Raw genomic sequence first — 18,558 nt, 5'->3', positions numbered from 1 at the left:
AATATGACACATACATATGGGATGTGAAGGATGCATTCAGGCCACACTCACTAGCCGCTGCTTGAATGTTGCATTGCAGCATTTTATCTTTAGCGACTTGACAGCGTAGCAGCTAACCTCAACTGTCGCTGACAGAGGAAAATAAGTTGTATTTATTACGCTAACTCCTCCTTATCAGGCTAAGGAGAAAGACGTCTCTCGAACCAAGTCTCAACTTTTAGTTCATCCCTGGGAAAAAAATATGTCTGCATAGGAGAATAAAGTATGTGTCTATAATAAGTATTTTTTTTCTTTTCGCCTCTTTTGAATGACAGCCAAACGCATTACAAGGGAAAAAATATGGACTGAAATCTAATTACCTTTTTATACAGTCTAAATTTATGAACTACACTGCAGTGCAGTTTCAGGTTATTTCCCCTCTTTCTGCTGTTATGTGAGAACATATGCAGCATAAAATGTGAGGATTTATGAAAAAGCTGCTGTGAATACTATAAAAGCTGAAAAAAGTGCTAAAATCACTCAATGACAGAGCCTCGGGAGATTTAACAGCCTGAATAATGATTGTAGCTGACCTGACTGCTAGAATTTAGTTTATTAGTCAGTTGTAGACAAATAAAGAACCTTCATTATAACAAATGTAGAAAGACAAAAAAATATGCTCACGGTAATTATAAAATATTCAATTAAACTTGCATGAGGAGTGGAAGGTTGAACTGGATTGTGGCTAAATGGTATTTAATCGCAGAACATAATGAATTAAACTCAGAGAAATGGTGAAAATAGGCCATAAAAAGAGCATTGTATAAATTGTTGAGAGTTAACATTCGGTGGCTGTGTAATAATTAACTTTCTTGCAGAGAGAAGAGAAGATTGATACCACTCTTCATAATGTCAACAATGCCAGATCTTCATGCCAACGCTAAACTGAGCTAAGCTAAGCTAACCGTCCTCTGGCTGTGGCTTCATGTTTAATAGATGGAGAAGTTGCATCAATATTTATATAAGATTTCTTCTTTTGTTTTAGTGACAGTCAAACACAATACAAAAAAATACACAAGACTGAAATCTAATTACATAACTATCAGAGGAGGTTGCTCCTCCATTTTTGAGAGGCAAGAACATAAAAATATTTAAAAAGAGTATGATGAGATAAACCATTACAAATTCTGATTAAAACGCTTCAACAGCGACAGGCAAGAAATAGGGGATAGCAGGGGGCCAGGGCTGATTCAGACTAAGTTACCTACTGATTCAGACTAAGCCGTGTCGGTGATGTAGCCTACATTGTGCCGAGAGAAACCTAACCAATCCAACCAAAGAAGGCAAAGAGACCTAGCCAAACAGAGGCAGAGTAGGATTCATAATTTAGCGTCCAGATTGACCCACGGCAGGAAAAAGGTGGCTTGCGCCAGTCTGACGTGCTTATGTACTCCGCTCACCTTGGATCCTGGTATGGGAAAGTAAGAAAGTAGAGATAACCCCGAACCAGCTGACTTCCCAGTAGGAAGAATTTACTTCTCACTACATCCCCACCATAATAACGGAGCCAAACCTGGCAGATTTCAAAGAGATGTTGTTCCTTTTCCACATGTGACGGCATATTGGAATTGGTTTGTAAATTATATATAGGCTATTGGAGGAAGGTCTGGATGCTTCCTTATATATATATATATATATATATATATATATATATATATATATATATATATATATATCTGGTTGTGAATAAGGTTAAGTGTCCTTTGACATTATTTATGAATATTACCCTGCCAATCACTACATGCAGAGATTTTAAAAAGACATAAACAGATTTGTCATTGATAATATGAGAAACTCAACACAATATTTACTTTACAAAATGTGACGTTTGGTGGCTTCCAAAATACAAAGACATTTTATATATTTTAAAGTAAATTTGATAATGATGTTGGCAAAGTTTAACAATATTTCTTTTTTCCAGAAGGATGTTGAGCAATGTGTAAAACTATTTCTGATTTAACGAACAAAAGGCTATTTTATAAAATGTTTGTCTTGTGTTATACTCGTTTTTGGTATTGGTCTAGTTCTATACTTTCCCCTGTATATTGAATCTGTGCTCTTTTGTTTGATTAAAAAAAAAAATTAAATAGCGATAAGTAGCCAACTAGTGTAAATTATCATGAAGCTGTTGGTTGGTTTTCCGCCTGTCTTCCCCAATTTTTTGAGTCAGCAGCTGTCACTGAATTTTAGATACAGTCCAAATGTACAAAGTATGCTTCTGCTGTTATGCTGCTGAACATGTGAGGAAGAATCAAACTGTTGCCATGAATAATATAAAAGCTGAAAATAGTGCTAAAACAACTCAATGACAGAGCCAAATATGCACATTATGCTTAATCGCAAAATATTAAATTAAAATGTGGGGTGAAAATGAGAGTCAAATTGTATTATGACTAAATTAAATCTATGCACAGAACATAATGAGTTTAACTCAGACACATCCGCTATAATAAAAAAAGCTTTTTACAGATTTTTGAGAGTTACCATAAGGTGGCTGTGTAATAACAACGCTGTGCGGGCACCGATGTCCTTTTTAATAACACTTTTTTCGCCCTTGTTCATTTTTTCCCTGCTCCTCTCAGCCATAAATTACTCAACTAATGCCCCAACAGCAGCAGCTATTGCTGAATCATTCAAGACCTCAATTAGCAATTAAGGGCTTAATGAATAGAGGTCCTTGCTGGGCCATTCTGCTCCCAGCCCACAGGAGCCCAGTGGAATCTAATCTCTCCTTTAGGACTTGTACAGTAAATACTAGCTCGCTGTGCAGAGCAGATAGAGAATAGCTTGTTATTGCCCACATATAATGAGCCACTTGCCTTGCAGTTTTGAGCCCTGTTTACTGTATGTACCTGGAGTTTCTGTGGATCTTAACAAGGACGGATGACTGTCAGGCACTATTCTTATATTTTTCCTCTCCATTCCTACACCCCATTACCTTCTGCATAATACCTGTCTTGAGTTGGAATTGAAGGAGAGGGGAAATGCCAACAAAAGGAGAGATACAGAAGCAGAGAGTGAAATAAAAGGGGGTGAGATGGAATGAGGGAATGAGAGAACTTAAAAAAAAAAAAAAGACATTTGCAATGCCAATCATCTTCAAGGAGCTTAGGCCTCAGACCAGAATTTTAAAGATGGAAAATACAGGCATACATCATGCGGTAGGTAGGTAGCTCATAAATTATTACTGTGACTCTATCCTTTTATATCACTGTTCTATGAGCCATTTTTTATATATTTCCATACCTTTTAATGAAGTGGAAGGCTATGCTTTACATGTGAAACCCCACAAGAATACACTTATACAGAACTCCTGTAAAGAAAATATTCTCCATTTTCCTCCACCCCCCCATGTGAATATACGGTGGCTCACTGAAGCAGAGCGACTGAAGGTAGATGATCACCGACCGAAAATGAGTTGTACCGTAATCTGATCTGAGCAACGTATAGCCTCGACCAGCAATGACAGCAGGGAGATAAAAGCACAATGTGACCTATACGGTGCGACGGGACGAAGCCATATCTATGGAAGACATTTTATCTTGCATCTTACAATAACAGCAACGCTGATTATCTCTGAAATCGGGGCATTTGTGCGTCCTTTTATTACATATCACAAAACCTGATCTTTGAGGTCAGTGTGTATAATTTGTACAACTTAAAACTATTTGCACTGTCAGCTTTTGTAAACAGTTACGAATGTGATACACAGAGAAAGTTTTTGGGTGACTTTGAAGGCAAACAGCTCCTTAGATGTTCCTTTAATGATTCCACAAGGACATGTTGTTTTAGGGGAACATTTTAACCCTGTTTTTCTTGCTCCTAGCAGCCCTTGCCAACTATTTTGCTTCAGAAATTCTCTATTGCATCACTGTGTATCACGCCTCTGCCTTCTGGTGAGTGGTGTCAACAGTTTTTTGTTTACTTCATTTGGAGACTTTCCTATTCTCACACTGTGGAAAAAAACTCAGAACGAAGGATAACTCCTACGACAATATGTGTGTTTCAAGGAAAGTGTGAGAAAAAGACTCCACCTGCAGTTGTTGCAGGGGAGTCCACAGCTCCACTCGAGGGCATATGAACATATGCCATGCTTTCCCATATCTCTTGGCAAGGACATATTTCTCCATTTCTTTAATTCTCCTCTTGTGTGACTGCCAAATGCAGCTTCCGCTCCACTAAGCTAAAGTAACTGGGTTACTAGCGCTGTGAGTAATTAGCTGATTTCTGCTTTATGGCACTATAAGGCTGTCTAGTAAGGCTTGTAAAGTCATATTGGGGTAAAGATTTGCAGGGTGAAAGGCTAAAGGTGACAGTGAGCAAGAGGCCGCACACATGTGGAGGATCATTCAAACAATCTGCAGCTTTCAGCAAATTAACCAAATATATGCATGAAACTGAGCTGGATATGTGTGAAATGGAGTTTCCTCACTGAATGCTATAAACTCTAAGAACTGATTATAATTTCATTCCAGGAAAAATTTGCAATTTAAATGGAAGAAATTGCTCTTGGCTGCTATTGAAGTTGGCAATGTTTTCAGTTTTAAGTATAGTGGATAACAAATGATTTTGTAGACTCGTTGACACAAGAGTGAATACATGCTACATCTAAACTGGTAAACACTAAATAATATGTATTTGAATGCAAATAAACATCCACTGTGATAGGACCAGGAAAGAGCCATTGGCTCCCTAGTTTCTATATTTGTTCACAGGCATTTCAGAACCGGTATGTTTACGTAATAAAATATACATTTGTGAAGCTTACAGTGTCTAATTTTATTCTTTTTTGTAAGAAAGGTAATATGTGTGTTTGCAGTTGACAAAACAATACAAATAACTGCTGTATACTTTGCATGTGATCTTTCTACTCCAGTCTGGGTTTAAAAAAGCTTTAATTAAAAGGTTAAAGCTAAAAATTAAATTCTATATTTTTGTTATTGCGGATTAATGCCATGAAAAGACCTAAACCAACAATGCATAAATCTCTCGATACTTTCCGACTCCTTCAGCCTGTCTGAAGCCGATTGGTTCCAACTAAATCTTTACAAACAGGTCATGAACAAAAATGTTAATTTGTTGGGGACTATTTTCAGCTGTGGAATAATACATAGTTGATGCCCTTGTGAGTATTAACAGCGGCACCATGCTGGACTCAAAATAAACTACAGTGCCCAGGTTCATCTAAATAAAGGAACATGTCATTCAGTGCAACAGTGTGGCATTTTATTAAGTATTTTTATCCGCTTTGCGACAACGATGATAGTCTTAGGTAGTGGTTTACACAACAGTCAGCAGGAAAAAAATGTGGCATTATAGGTTTCTGTTTGATCCTAATCACATTTCTTGCTCTTAATCCTCGTTATTATACCATCGAACTTTCAATAACGGCGCTCCATATGCCACCTCACAAACAGACAACCTTTTTCCTCTGACATACAGAAACCCCACAACCTTATCCTGGATTTTTTTATTCTCAGACTTGGTCTTTTTTTTACTTCTCTGGTCGCTAACTTGTTTTCATCTCAATCATCTCAAACGCAGCAGGTGGTGTTTAAGTGTTACAACCGATTAAGCTTGCTGGGAAACTGTGTCTTGTGCAGACGGCCGATCAGACCTGGTAGTCTATTGGTTATTGAGACAGCAAATACACTAAATATCATCCATACACCAATTTGTAATCCTAAAACAAATATGTTTACTCATTTTCTCAAATCATGATTCCTATTATTTTTAATTACCTGAGTCAATATTTCCATGGACCCCCTGGTCAGCAGGAACCCTGTCTGAGAAAGTATTATGTTTTGTTTATTCAAGGTGAAACCAATTGTTTTAGCCTGTTGAATGTAGGCATTTAAAAGTGATTAACCCTGACAATATTACACAATACTACAACTACATTCATAGAACTCGTGATGTTTAATCTTTTTGTTCATTCAACTCCATGTTAGATGTGGCTTTGTGAGCATACTGTAGGTGTTCCTGTTATTTTGTTGAACAACAATACAAACACCTACATATCCATCTTTATAATGTATGTATTCCAATTCTGGTTTTAAAAGGACCAAAATAAGCTTTTTCAATTTAAACTATACAGGAGCTTGTTCGGAGAAAGTATTGTCTTATCTAGGGTGAAACCTCTTTTTCAGCCTTTTGAATGGGGGATAAAGAGCTTGAAATAGCTCAGAATAAGACGTGTGCGGTGGAGAGGGCAGGGGTTAGTGAGTGGAGACACTTTACTTCCAGGCAAGAATCAGCTTGCTCCAGCTGCTGGAGTAATAAAGTGTTGGCAGCTGTCCATGGTGCTGAAATCCACCACTATCTCTGTGAATGGATAATAAAAGAAGCTGGCCGTGGTGCTGAAAGACTGGTGCTGCTCGCCTAATGGCACGTCTCACAACAGGACTGAGCATCAGGTGCGTGCACATACCGTTGTTCATCCAAACTGCTGCTTTCCAGTGGCTGAAAAGACGGACTCTGTATTGAAAAATGTGTTGAATATGACTAATGCCGACATAGAACATAGCGTACAGATCCAAGAATAGAAGATCTAATAGGGAGCAGTGGGTATTACCACATGCATAATGTAACACAGGACTGTTCTATGTGAAGTGCATATCATATATGTGTGTGTGCTTGTAAATTTTACCACAGAGAAAAACACTCTTTCACACACACACACACACACACACACACACACACACACACACACACACACACACACACACACACACACACACATGAGCATGCCATCATCTTTCGATGTTTTTGTCTGACTCCCTCATCTGTTTTTCTCTTTGGTTATCTTTCACATGCAAGGATAGAAAAAGAGAAGCAGTCCCCCCAAATCTGTTCTATGACTTATAGTCTGAAAATGGGAGCAGCTCTAAAACGTTTTTCATCCGTGTCTCAAAGAAGATGGACTCTATGGTGCGTGGCTTCAAGGCAGCCCACATGGTACACCTGCTAGGGGTCAATGATCATCCCGGCCCACGGGCGCATAAAGACAGGCATCGACTGGACGGAGACAGATTACTGCCCGGTCCAGAAATGACGAGCGGAACTTTATTCCTGCTTTCCTCCTCTATAAGTGATTCAGTGCATATAGGCCGGCTATTCCAGAGCCAGCCCCCCACCTCATCCCTAGCGAGAGATAAGTATTGTTTGCGTAGCAGCACATTTCATGCTCGGCTTCCCCCACCTGTTCCCTGACCTGCAAAGTCTGGAGGCTGGAATAGCTTGTCAAATGCCTTCACCCGTATCTTTCGAGGATGATTGAAAGGAGGTTTTGTCTTATAACTGTTTTTAAAGCATTTATTTTTAGCAGAGCACACAAACAAACTTTGGCCAAGGATTGTAAAGCGGTGATTCCAGCGGCCATTCAAAATGGTAATGTCACTTTTCTTTTTGTCTGGTAATTGCAGGAGAATTTGTGTTTTTTAATTTGTCGCCTGCAGGCTTGCGGTTGAGTTCTGGCTGCATGTCAAGGTCAGACTACTAATCAAATCTATCAGCCTGATTTGCATAATGAGCTGCTGCAAATTTTTTGCCTCGGCCTTAAGGACCCCGTCCAACCCTCCCCGTCCTCCGTCGACTCATTCAGACAGTTTAAGTTTCCAAGCTTCTCTGTGTGTGATGTGTGAGTGTTTGCCAGTTATCACTCCTAAACGTTAGGTTTGTGTGTGAAGCAAGAGAATCAGGGCGGAGGAGCACAGCTGTGTTTGGTTCAATTGGCAGGAATCTGTTGTTGCTTCTCTTTTGTGTTGCACAACAGTCATTTGCATTCATAGACTTGTTTTATATTTTCCAAATTAAAAGCCAACATGAATCCTGCATTCTGTGACATTAAAAAAAAAAAAAAAATCACGTTTCATCAGTCCTAAAAAGAAACAGGAACATGGATTTAGGATGAAAACTGTCTTTAATTGTGGCATGCTTTTTGATGTATTTCTGCTGAGTTCTGAAGACACATCTACTGTTTTAAAAGATCTAAAACTATTTGACAGTTCAATGCAAATCCAGCTCTGTCCGAGATATCCGTTTTGCAAAACAAAAAAAGTTTCCATTTGCTCGTTAAGGCAGCACAAAGAAGTACAAAGAATGCACCAAAACAAACTCCAGCAAAGTGAAATGTCTCACCTATTAGAAAAGCAAAATCCTCACAGGTGAAAATCAAAACAGTTATTTTTGCGCCCTCGGAGACGCACAGCCTCCAACACCAGAGAAACACTGCAAGATCAGAGGAAAGCAGCAAAACCAAAATCACACCAAAACAAGCCATGATGGAGGAGAAAAAGCGTGAAAATAAGCAAAACGTCGGGACTATAACAAGAGAGCTCGTAAAGAAAGCTGCTTCGTAAAGAGAAGAGGAAGAGAGAGAGCGGGGGTGTTGAGGGGGGGGGAAGAAAAAATACCAAGAGCGTCCGCAAAGCACGTATTTCTCAGCGGATGTCGCCGGAGCAACAACACTCAGCATCCAAGATTTAAATCACTGCATGCAGAAAACGAGAAAACAGTTTCCCCATGTCGGAACACCAAGTCAAGAAAGCAAGAAAAAAAGAGGATAAAAATATGCTTAAGAAAATGTCAGTGGAAAATGTACTCACCGAGCGGGAGTAAAAGGGTTCAATTAAAAAGAAATTGGGCGTATAGCGGTGGTGGACTGGTGGTGTGCAGACTTGTGTACACCGAGGCTCTGCGTCCCTTTTGCGCTCTCTATCGCTGCCGGTGGTTGAGTCACGTGACTCGGGATTGGCCAGAGTTTTTGAATCATCGAAGCTTTTTTTCCACCCTCTTGTATCTACACGCGAAAGGCATTCAGTGCTGTAATGGATAGAAGCCTCTATGGTAATGTCATTGATTTTTAAGCCCGGTGCTATTTTGAGTTTCTCAAAATAGGGTCCGGGTGCTACCAGGGGTCATTGACGGTGTCCCAGGAGGGTTCCTATGGGTTATTATTAAAATATGGCTTAGTTTCCTTAAAATGAATACATGCAGTCTGATTATTTCTGATAAATAAGTCACACACCTCTGTTTGAAGTAATAGGTTATATGACAGCAAACATCTCCTTCCTCCTTGTGCATTCTTATCAAAGGATCTATTATACGATTTTATTTGGGGATCTTTAATACTAAAAAGTTTAAACTTGTGTATTTAGTCAGTGAAATGTTCAACCTGAATTGGCCCGAGGCATGGTGGCAAATAGCCAAAAAGTCACAAATGTAAAGAGTAAAAGTTAGACCAGATGATAAATAGCAAAACAAAACAGAAAAAAAACATATTTTCTACACAAAACTATGTTTAATTGATCTGACTTTCTTTTCATCTTTCTTTTTTGTAAATTAATCAAATTGTAATTACTGTGTAACTTAACATCTACCTTTTTGGTTCAACTAATCAGTCCATGATAATCCAAATAAGACGACGAAATATCCTGTAGTCGTTGTCGTGCTCTCAAGAAAAAACATTAGACATTTCTGTGAAAACAAACATTTTCTGAAGTGACATCGCTTTGGTTGAAGTACTATGCAGGAATTTCCGCTTATTGTTTGTCAACAAGTTGGCCGCTCCTCCCCTTGGCTCAACGACTAAAGGTAAACATGCCAAAAGGCTACATTGTTTTCTAGGACAATCCCGCACCGTATGCCTTTTATGTTTGATTGGCACAAAAACAACTTGGTTAAGTTAAGGGAAAGATTGTGGTTTGGGGTTAAAATAAGTACTTAGTTAAGAGAAAGATTGTTGAGATTGTACTCGACAAAGTACTACAACTACAACAACAACATCGCTACAATGAATTTATAATAGCTTATTGGTATCACAAGTAACAGAGATGATGACCAAAACTACAATAGTTGGACCCAAATTTACCAGAATTATCTCTAATGCCAGCACCACATTCACAGCATTAAAAGAGAATATTTTGTTGAAATTACATCTATCAGCATTTCTCTTGCTATAGCTCCTTGTGGCTCATTATGTTATTTACATAAATTAATAAACTAATAAACTAATTATTGTCATTGCTGAAGGCTGTTATCGTCCACTGCACGGTGGAAAAAGGTTTCCACATATATCACCACAGCTCCAAACTCTCGGTGCTCGCTCATTAAATACAACTTAACGGATTAATCAACTGAGTTTACATTGAGTCTCATAAGAATATTGATCAATTAGGATGTCAACGCTTGGGGCAGTTCTTAACAGAGTTTAAAGCTCAGTTAATGCCGGGCAATGAGTTCCCATAGGTGAGAGGCAATATTGATTGAAAATCTTTCCAAACATTAAAGGAACAGTGTGTAACATTTAGCGGGATATATTGTCAGAAATGGAATATCATTTTAATCAGCACGTTTTCTTTAGTGTATAATCGCCTGAAAATAAGAATAGTTGTGTTTTAGTTACTTTAAAATGAGCCGATTATATTTACATACAGGCGAGTCCTCTACACAGCTGCTTTGTTTCTACAGGAGCCCAGAAAGGACAAACCAACCTGCTTCAGCTTCCCAACCGTGGTTGCAAACCACAGTGGGGGACGCCCACTGTGTTTTGGACAAAACACAGGAAACCTATGTCGGTTCGCATTTATTTCTGCGCAAACTACAACTTCCGCTGTAAATTCCCTTAAAATCCTCACTGCTAAACTGTCCCTCTTCGGCCCTGCTGCTAATCCAACATGATCTACCTCCTCGTCCTCTCATGTTGGACTGAGGACAGACTGGACGCTACAGTGACTCACTATTGCCTCTCAAGGAACAAGTGGTGTTACAAGGAAGGCCGTCGACATTGTCACATTCTGTTGATAATGTCAGTTCATGTTTTGAATGTTTTAAACTAAAATTCGGGCCAGATCTTACACATTGCACCTTTGGGGTAAATACAGGACATAAAAGTGTATGTCTTGCTGTGTATTCTGGTCTCGAAAACTTAAGACTCAAGCCTGGCTTGTCATCATGTTTCATTCTTTTGCTCTCTGTAAGGTTGACAGATTCAGGGTTCCTACCCATTCTTGACGGAAACAGGAGTGGTCATGCCATCCGGGAGGAACAGAAGTATCTGTCGCTGCTGTAGCGTCTGCCGGTCATATGAGCAAAGGGTCTGTATGGATCAATGGCTTTTCAAGGGGCTGATAGGCAGAGACAGACAGATGTGAAGGCGGCACGCTTCCTGCCTTGACTCTTTGTTTTTCTTTTACAAAGATAGATTTTAGCAGAAGAGCGGCATCTATCAGACACGTTTTTATGGGGTGTGATTTAGGATGCTGTTAAAATCCTTAAATGTGTTAAAATTATGTTGTTTATTATTGTTACAGGCAAATGACTCGATGCTTGAATCACATCGCATTTGCTGTTTGTAAGTTCAAACTTTGCCTCGTTATGATGTAAGTATTTGCTAAATGGAGATTTACACAGCTATATGGTTTATGTGTAAAGTCCTTTAAGTTCTTAGTAACCACCAACCTGGTGACTGACTAAATCTAGTTCCACCATTAAAACGAATGTCCTACAGTAAATACTTTGATGTGTAAATTGGTTGCTAGAAAACATCTACGTAAACAGGAAGTTACTGTAGCATAACATGATGTAACATACACTCTAAACAATTTCACTATAAATTAACAGTAACTTACTGGCAGCAGGGACACCAGAAATTTACAGGTGCACTACCGTAATTTATTTTTACAGTATCTTACCGTAAACTGGATTAGGATGATTGTAGGATAACTGGGTTTAACCGTGATTTTACGGTATATGCCAGAATGTTACCGTTTATTTACAAAGGGTAATACAACCCAATACTTTTGCATTTAATTCCCAATAAATAAAACAATAACAGCAGTTTAATACATGGTCTCAAGACAAACAATAAAGGGACATTTGTATTACATCACAAAACTCACAGTGTATTGCATGTTTAGAAGAAAACAAATAAAGTAATAAAATCGTTAATGACCAGCTTAACTAAACTCATTAGCATCAACAGTGTAGCATTGAATGAAAATAGCATTGAGAACAGTGTAATAGAACTGCATCACAGTCTAGCTTGTTAACACTTCTTATACACATTTATAGTTAATTTGAACTGCATGAACTCACACATGAATGAAAACAATAAAGAGAGAGAACACCTTGAAAGAGGACTTGACTGCAGCGTCTGGCTGGTATCCTCAATCTCTGATGACGGGTGACTGTAAAACAAACACAATAAAAAAAATTGAAACACAATGTTCTGAACTTCTGGAAAGTTCTATGACATCCAGGATAAACACACTTAAAAGAAGCTTTGGGTGTGCAACTGTGGATTTGCATGTGCCTCACATGTTAACATATCAGTGCAAGTCCTTGCAAAACGCTAATACAACAATACCATACAGTTTAAATGAACAGACGTGCCTATGTGATGAGCTGATTATGTTAGGTGATCAGCTCATCACAATGGATAAGACAATGGACCACAATGGACTAACGTTCGACACTAAAATGAGTTTGATCTGGTGTTAATGTTGCTCCTGGGATAACACACACACATAACGTTACTATTAGCGTTACCTCAACTGTTCATCTTCTTGAACACACGTCGGTGATTTCTGGTCCCCTCTCCATTTTGATAATCATCCCGTTTGCGGTCCTACAGTCGGTTCAATAAGAGCACAAGTAAACACAAGTTGGGTTACTAACGTTACATCTTAACACTGTAATTGGTAAGTAACTTTATTTATGTTAACTTAACTTGCTATGCTGTTAGCTAGCTAACCTTTCTAAGGCTACTTGAGCTCGAGCTAGCAAACGTTACAGAGCTAACGTTAGCGCCGCCAATATTAGCAACCTAATGTAACGAAACAAACTAAGTGAAACATTATCTGAGATGGTAACAGTTCAATAATCATAAAGACAAAACAATACTGCAGAACTTTGAATTTAATATGATAAGCGTAAGTTATCTCGGATCCTCGGTTGATCTCCATATTGCTCCGGTTGCTCAGAAGGATGAACATGTTGTGTCCAAAGTCACGTTCACGAGCAGTTGGTCACATCTTGTTACTCAAAATGGACTTTTAGACAATGAACAGTTTGAACCTACAATAGACAGTGCGATGTAGATGGATTGTGATTCACTGAACTTGTATAGAGATGCATATATCCACCACTCGAAAAAATACAATATTGTGCTGTTAAATTACGGTAGTCTGCTGTTATTGTTAATTGACGACATTAAGTGTTAATTTATGGCATTAACTGTTAATTTACATGCAAGGGATGAACATTTAACTGTATGTTACAGTTATTATGAAATACTGTAAGATACCGTTGAAAATCCACCGTAAATTTACAGCAATTAAAATGCTCTCCAGAGTTGTGGGGAGCTGCAGAGTCATGTGATCATAAATTTAACTAAGAGCTAAAAAAAAAAGTAGTTGTAATTATATCTGCTTTAATGGTGCAGACAGATGTTGTGAATCATTAGCTTGAGGTGATGGATGAACAGCTGGAGCAACTCAATCCAGCAATTTCAAAAACAAGCCAGAAAAAAAAATAATGCTGAGGCTGATTTCAGCATTGCATGGTGGCATCGTCAGCCCTGTGGTGGGAATATGTCGCCTGCTATTCCAACAGCAACTTATAAGAATATTCTGGGACTTCACTTCAGCAAAAAAAGAAAAAGAAAAGAAAAAGAGTCATACTTTCTTCTTTCTTCTGTGCTCAGTGTCACACACAAGTCTCCCAGCAGCTGCCGCTCCAGCACAGTGTGACCAAGAAATTCTGTATCTGTTCATCTCCATCCACCTTCCTCCGGCCCAATACACATGGTGATTCTCTGGCTGGGATCCCGAGCTCTGTGTGAAATAGTCCAACAGTATCTGGCATGCAGCTCGTCTTAGCTGACACTCTGGCTGACACTCTCAGCTCAGAGCCATGCAGCCGAAGGGGGGCGATTGCAGACAAAGTGTGTGTTTGTGTGTGAGTGCGTTGTAGGGTGAGTCTCTTCCTTGTAACACCTGAATTATTCCAAGTCTCGGGTCGAACCATGTGTCTGCACTTAACTGTAATTACAGTGTGGAACAGGACATGTAATGCAACGTTAATGCCAAAGGGACTGATGTTGTCCCCTTTTCAAACATGAGTAGTGCATTAGCAGCAGGGATTCACTATCCTCACACTGATTGGAGCTATTAAATTCAATTTAGGACATGTAGAAAGGGAAGTGAATGCGGGTGGTTGAGTGGTGTACATATGTAAACCCAACAAGCTTTTTCCTGGTAAAATGCTGTGAATATTATTCAAGGTTCTCTGGGGGGAAAAACAACAACTTGTCCTCTCTTGGCTTTTTTTTGTGTTCAGCTCTGCCCCATTTTTCAAACATTTATTTGCATACACTGCCATTTCTCACAGAAATCACGACGCAAAGAAAAGTAATTTAAGTGTCTGCGAGATTCATGGAAACGCCATTTGTGCTGCTTACTTAAAAATAATGATTAGCTAAAAGGTCATTAACAGATACAATCGGTGTGTGTGTGTGTGTGTGTGTGTGTGTGTGTGTGTGTGTGTGTGTGTTTGTGCTTGCATGTTTGAGAGTGAGAGTTTGTGATTGTCCAGATCATGTGACTGGCAAAGCATAACCTTTTAATGTGTTGCACTTTGACATTTCCTGAGATCTGCTGTGTTCCTCTGTGAAACTAAAACCCCTGACATTCTTGAAGCAGACATTTCCCTGAGCTGCTTGTCCTGTCAGCTCTCATACCATGCAGAGCCGGCATCAAAACAATAATTACATCAGATTCACAAGCTCATCTGTCCCCCTGTCAAATACAAATTCAAGTTTTTGCTTTAAAACAAAGTGTTCCAACATCTTAATGATCTTTCTCCATCCACGTGGGTGAAATAATTGATATCCTAGTCATCTCGTCCTCATGACTTTGTAAAATACTTATAAAGCCCGATAGATTCACTGATTATTTGAAGTATTTTTAAACAAACATGATGTTTAATTCTCTCTCTCTCTCTTTCTCTCTCTCACTGTCTCGCTCTCTCTCTGTGTGTCCATCAAGCTTCACTCACTGAAATTAAAAACCAACAATGAGCTTTTAAAATAAAACATACAGCTTATGATACTGACTCTTAAATGAGCCCTGACACTAAATGACTGTGTGAGTTTTGTTCATCTGTTCATTTGGCTTCCCAATATGGCCGTCCATATGTTGTGGGTCTCTGTAACACAGTGTGAATTAACCTGGCAACCATAGTGTTTCACCTCATGATATTATTATTCCCAACTAAAAGAGCAAAGGTGGAGCTTTAACGTCTGTTGAAATGAATATACCATACATTTAAGTTTTTAAAGATGCACTGATTTTGTTAACAATGGATCAAATCAATAAATCCCTGGAAGATTATCCCCTGAATCTACTCCGTCTATCTGCAGCGTTTCAGTATCTTTCAGCTCAGCCTGCAACTTTACTGTTATAATTCACTTTCAACACTCATCAACCTTTGGTCCAGACGCAGCAGGCAGCTGCTTTCAGCATTTAAAAAAGTTCTTAATTCACTACCTGCTCAGTATCAAACAGCAGTCAGACTAAGTTAGCGACTAGCTGATGAACATAGTGGAGCATTTAGCAGCTAAAGATATTTCCCTTGGGTGTTGGTGGAGACCAAAAACAGAGCTAAAATGAGAGTGATTTTTGGATTCATCAGGTGGACAGAATCATAAATGCTAATGTTGCTCAGTGTGTAAATGGGCAACTGTTTGCGAACACATAGGCATAAAGACTTTATAAGGTAACAATATGTCATTGGCCTTTGCTTTACAGAGCTCACTTTGTTTAAAGTGACCACTGGCTCTCAAGGAATGAGTCGGAAAAGTAGCAAAGTCAGCAATCTTCCACAACGTTCAATCCAAATGTCAGCGTTTACCTTCCCAGCTGTCTGTTTGCAGAGCAACGTGTCCCTTGTGTTTCCAATTTGGAAAACATGCTCACTCTCATTTGGACCCCAATCCTCTTGTCGATGTAAATCAGGTAGGACTCTCGGGCCGATCGATGCAGACGTGAGAAAGGATTCACTCTGTACACCCCAGGGACTCATCAATGACAGGAGTCTATTACTCCAGAGAGTGGGCAGGCGCGTGTGTGTGTGTGTGTGTGTGTGTGTGTGTGTGTGTGTGTGGTGGGGGGGGGAGTGCTATGAATTGCAAATGTAAAACTACTTACTTGCCTGCTATGCAAACGCCATGATGTATTATAGCACACTTGGGAATATGTGCCTATTGCATAAAGCAAGGTCTGACTGCATGATGAGTACTTGTTCCCCCAAAAATGCCCATTCAGTGAGAACAGACTGAAAACACTGCATCTGCTCCAAAAACAGAAGCGACCTGCAGACCCAGAGGACTCGTCATGACTCCTAGTGAAATCTGTGCTTGCAGCTTTAACCCCACAGGGAGCTTGTATCGCATCTTTACGTCCTACCGAGAATTCAGCCTGAACTTTCACTCTGCTGTGTTGAGGGTAATGAGCACACAGTGTTACTTTTGTCCCCTCTCTCCTTGTCTTTCTCTAGTGTTTAAAGTTCAATTAGGGATACACTGTGCTCCAAATTGGAGTCATTAGACGTGATGCTAGCCTGCTCTGTGAAGGGTACTCTCAGACTCCTGATTAATTCAGCTGATGGAGAAGTTTGATGCTCTCGCTCATTTCCCTCCTCTCTTAGTGTAAAGCTCAAGGGTGATTATTAAGCTTCCTGTGGGGATTTAAAAAGTTGTCAAAACCTTTCAGTGCATCCTTTTGCTCACTGGCAGCAATCGTTAAAAGTTCTGACTTCATGTGTTGAGAGTGAATTTCTGCAGCAGTTACTGCCTGCCATGATTCTTGCACACTTTAAGTCATTTCTGTAAATGAACAGCAGCAGCAAACAGCAAGTGGAATTTATATATGAAGCTACGGGGGGAACAGCCAGGCTTTGTGCATAGATAACAAAATTAAACAAATTAACCCGTTATACCTTGCTTATTTACCAAAGTGTAAAAACAACAGTTTGTTTAAAAGGTTACAGATGAAACAAAATTGAATAAGTGAACTTTAGATGTGCTAGTCTGCAAATTTTGTAACCTTTTGCAAAGTATCTTCATAAATGGTTTGTGTGGTACCTTACAAAAAAGTTACTCCTCATTTTGTATGCGTTTTCCTACGAAAGCCAGCAATATGTGTCAATTTCCGCTTGTTACATGAATACATCTTATCCAAATAAACTTCTGTCTTCACAGGAAACACAATTAGGTTTTGACAACAAAACTACTTGGTTAGCTTTAGGAAGAAATCGTGAAACACTCGTCGCTAGGGTTAAAATAACCGCAGATGTGCCGTTACTGAAGTACTCAAGTTATGTGACAAAAACATCAACGTTGACTTCTAGTTTCACACAGGGAACAAAGAGTGGTCTCCTGGCTGTTGGACCCATCTATCTCCCCTTCTGCCCACCTACTGTGGGCAGTCTTTTCCATGACTACGTTGATTACATACAAATATTTTTGGGGGATATCGACAGATTACGACGCATTATTTCTCGTAGGCATTGCTACGAAGGCTGGATGAGACCAGCCTGCCTTTGAAAATAGCCAAGCTAGCTTTTTTTCCTCTGTTTCTAGTCTTTAAGCTAAGCTAAGCTAACTCAGTAAGAAAGAAAATACAGTAAGCCTGTTTCCTAAAAGTATTACTTTTCCTTTTAATAATTGAGCATTAAATAAACATTAAATAAGGATAAAGGTGCCATCTTAAGATATAAATATAGACTGTTCATGCTCGGCAGTTCCACAGCACTTAATTTATCTCTCTCTGCTCATGTCAGGTCATTTAGGTTCATAACCCGTCTGCAGCCGATGATGAGCTGTGAGTGCCTGGCTGGAGTTTAGTGTTGTGTGCTTCCTCATTGTGTGTGACATGTGGGTCCCGGCCCTCCAGTCCAGTGCTTGAATTATTGAACAGGTTCTGTTGGACTGACCTGACATTGACCCGGAGCAGTGGCACAGTGTGAGAGGCGAGTGTGACTGAATCTCCCGCCTGCAGGCCTTACGGTACAGGGCATGATTGGAGAGGGTATTAGTGAGGATGTATAAATAAATCATCAGTTACAACTAGTAGCAGAGCAGAGTTTGGCTGAGGATAACAACGGAGAATGATATGCAGGCATATTTATTGCATGCATTGTGCACTGAAGAGGCGCACGTTTCTATGGTTGCTTGTTTTCCCATTCTGATTGTTGCTGCAGCTGATTATCAGATAGTGAAAGAGCAAAGCAATTCCCTGTGTGTGTGTGTGTGTGTGTGTGTGTGTGTCATGTACTGCAAGCATCAGGTGGGTAATTTCGCAGTTTCGTGCCCACTCCTGCCTCTCCATGACAAAGACACAGCCTTGTTAATTTTCAAAAAGTCTGTTTGGTTCAATGCCAAGCAACACAACAACAAAAGAATAAATAAATAAAGGTGGGAATGTGAAAAGAAATGCCAAGCTCCAGAGCTAACTCTCC

General features: G+C 39.5%; 1 protein-coding gene across 2 annotated transcripts in view; it reads right to left on the bottom strand.

Annotated features, from left to right (window-relative positions):
- The window catches only part of ralyl (RALY RNA binding protein like), a 38,649-nt gene extending 29,856 nt beyond the window's left edge, over positions 1-8,793 (bottom strand). For both annotated transcript variants that reach the window (XM_068701655.1, XM_068701654.1), the window contains exon 1: positions 8,646-8,793. The gene's annotated coding sequence lies outside the window, so the exon portion shown is untranslated. The remainder of the gene's footprint in view (positions 1-8,645) is intronic.
- Positions 8,794-18,558: the final 9,765 nt, after the last annotated feature.

The sequence above is a fragment of the Cebidichthys violaceus genome, unplaced genomic scaffold (assembly GCF_023349555.1).
Source record: "Cebidichthys violaceus isolate CVI_PGR_0920_01 unplaced genomic scaffold, fCebVio1.0.p SCAF_8, whole genome shotgun sequence".
Classification (NCBI taxonomy): domain Eukaryota; kingdom Metazoa; phylum Chordata; class Actinopteri; order Perciformes; family Stichaeidae; genus Cebidichthys; species Cebidichthys violaceus.
The sequence above is the reverse complement of the archived record's forward strand: the minus strand, read 5'-3'. Positions and strand labels throughout refer to the sequence as shown.